This window comes from Tupaia chinensis, unplaced genomic scaffold (genome assembly GCF_000334495.1).
Source record: "Tupaia chinensis unplaced genomic scaffold, TupChi_1.0 Scaffold000335_1, whole genome shotgun sequence".
Lineage (NCBI taxonomy): Eukaryota > Metazoa > Chordata > Mammalia > Scandentia > Tupaiidae > Tupaia > Tupaia belangeri.
Window position 1 is genome coordinate 756,149 of NW_006159829.1, and position 2,954 is coordinate 759,102.

A 2,954-nucleotide genomic window follows, 5' to 3' on the forward strand; every position below is an offset into this window, starting at 1 on the left:
TCTTTCTTTTTTTTTTTAAGAGAAATTTTTGCTACAAGGTGCATACACTCACCAGACAGAGAGAGACAGAAATCAAGTAATCACCCCCCGGGGGGTGGCCATGCCGCAATCTTTTCTCCTCCATTCTCCTCTCAGGATCTTGGATATGCATGCATATGCTCTGGGCGTGAGTTTCAAAGTGTCCCAAGACTTGAACCATGGTCAACTACATTGGAATCCAGTGATGTAATCGTGACACCATCTGCTGGTCTACTTTCAAAAAAGAATTTATTACACAGAAATCCCTTTTAGGGTTATGTACAGATATATAAATCTACTTTTATATACGTACCATAGCTAGGGGAAATAAGTTAGTGCAATGAATTGAACTGGTTGTTTACACACTGGGCAGGGCTTGTTCCTTTTCTTTAGCTTCTTCGCACATGTAAAGCATGCCATGGGATGTCCTGTTTTGCCAGGGACAATGAAACCATTTTTAGGTCGACCCTGGCCAATCACATAAGGCTCAATGACATTAAGGGGAAAACTAGATTCCATGCTTTCTTCTTGTCTTGTGTTTTGTCCCTCCCAAACTCTCTGCCATAATACTGGCTGCTACAAATAATGCTGCTAGAAGGGGACTGCTGAGGACAGTCCTCACTTCCTTGTGACAGGGAGGCTTGTGTGACTTTATCACATTTTCTTCAACATGTGACTCTTTGCAATCATTCACTGGGGTTACAGTCAGGAACATTAAATCCCTCTTCTGCTTGTGTTGGGTTTTCTAGTTCTGTTTTTGTTTTTGCTTTTTCAGGGATTTCCTCTTTATCCTTCCCTTTATCTTTGGGAAGCCATTTCTCACCAAGAGCCTAACACCTGTTGCAGTGTGGTGAAAGGGGAGGGTTCGTCTCATTGCATGAAGTACATTTCCAATAGTCAGCTAAGGAAATTTCAGGGTCATCTTCAGATGAATCAGTATCACTCTCCTCTGCCTGATACACAGTGACTCGATACACCTCATCATCTTCACCTGAGAGTTCTTGTCCTTCACTAAGGCTATAATCTTCTGAATCGAGAGATTCAACTTCAAATTCTACATTAAATTGATCTGAAACTGCATCCTGATCCAACCGATCACCCGAATGTTCACTGACATCCGCTTCAAGATCCTGTTCTGAGGGAGTCCCCGCAGATTCACTGCTGCGACACAGCTCCCTGACTGCACACAGAGCCAGGCTTTCCTCAAAGGAGAGGGAGATACTATCAGATCCATGGCATTTTCTCTGTTGTTTCGATAATTCCTCTGAATTTTCTCCTGTCTCACTAATTGTTCTTCTTCTAGATGAGGTAGATGGTCTAGAGATCGAATTTGAAGATGAGGGCTTCTTTTCCTGTGGCTCTTGCACAGGGTCCTTCTGATCACTCCCACCTTCAAGGTGACACTTGTTCTCATTCACAGATCAGCCTGAGTCTGATGATTCCAGCTTGTTGACTACTTCCAAGTTTCTGTAGATCATTGCATATATATTCCTGTGCTCTTTCACGGAGAAACTTGGTACTCCAAACAAATCTCCTGGAAGATCATTTGAACAATATACAATATGCTGTTGCTTCTCATCATACAATCGTTTAGTCATAATATACTGCCAAGATAAAATATAACCTCTTTCATTGTGTGTCTTTTTGTGTAGCAACAGACTTTAACAACTTCAAAAGCAGTGGCTTTGGTCTAACCAGGGTCTCCTGTTCTGAAGCTGGAATCTGCGAGGTGCCTCCAGCACCATCAGTAGACACAGACATATTGGTATTGCACATTTGCCTCCAGGCCGACAGCTGCTCCTCACCATGTGGGGCATTTTGCGCGTGGAGTTGGAGAAACGGGTGTGTCCACACAGGTGCCCCAGTTCACGGGGCATGTGGCAGACTGTAACCCTAGGCCTTGGCGACCATCCCTCTGGCAGGTCCCAGCCACTGGTGTGCGGGAGGGTGACTGCTAGAGACAAAAGAGCAGGGCCTTGGTCAGAAAGGCCAGGACCGCCCCTCAGGCTCGCCTTCTTACGTCATTGTCCTTCCAGTCACTCAGGGCCGCCCCAGTCCCAAGGCAGCCCTGCAAGGCTCCCTGCCGCCCTTAGCAACTCTTACTGACCTTGTAGCCCTGATAACAACAACTCTGTTTACTGCTGACAGACGCTGAGTTAATCCTTTCCCATCCCTAGGGTGATTGGAACTTTCTGTTTATGGTCAATTGTTTTCTTAATGCCTTCTGAAATGTCTTTTCAAATAATTAAAATCTTAAACTGTTATTAATAAAAAGCTAATTCTATAATAAGTCAAAAGTTCTGATAAATATGTAAAGCCCTACATATAAAGTTAGATTTCCCAGGCTAGACAAAAGAATGAGAGAGAAACTTTGACAAGCCTAAAATAATCCTTAAAGAACAAAATACATTCCTTATTAATTAATCAGAGATAACAACTATCTCCAAAGACAAATTTATTTCAAAAAGCTTAAAAAACCCAGTAACTAAAAAAAGATGTAAAAAAATAAATATAAAGATATATTTATAGTAAAAAAATTTTTAAATTTCAAGGTTAAAGGAAATTTATATGGTAAAATTTTTATTCTAAAGTAAAATCACTAAAAAAGGGGACAAATAATCAAAAAATAAAGCATGTCACAAAAGGTTTGAGTTATGTTAAAAAAAGGTCTGAGAAAAAATTATAAAAAATTTAAACATTTTATAAAAATTGTGTAAATGACAAATAGTATCTGAAGTGGCCATAAAACAATGGGCCACACTATTTGATACTAAAACATAGTCTAAATAGACCTAATTTACTAATTTAGAGCTTGTTGATTAAACAAACCCTCTCCACATTTTTAAAACAAAAAAGAATCTAGGGCTTCCCTCTATTCATGTTGCCAAATTGCTTCATTTAGCCATATTTAAATTAAATCATCTACACCTGACTTT

At 40.3% G+C, this 2,954-nt stretch overlaps 1 pseudogene; it reads right to left on the minus strand.

The window, feature by feature from the left end:
* Window positions 1-336: 336 nt before the first annotated feature.
* Window positions 337-1,803, minus strand: LOC102470715 (E3 ubiquitin-protein ligase Mdm2-like; annotated as a pseudogene).
* Window positions 1,804-2,954: the final 1,151 nt, after the last annotated feature.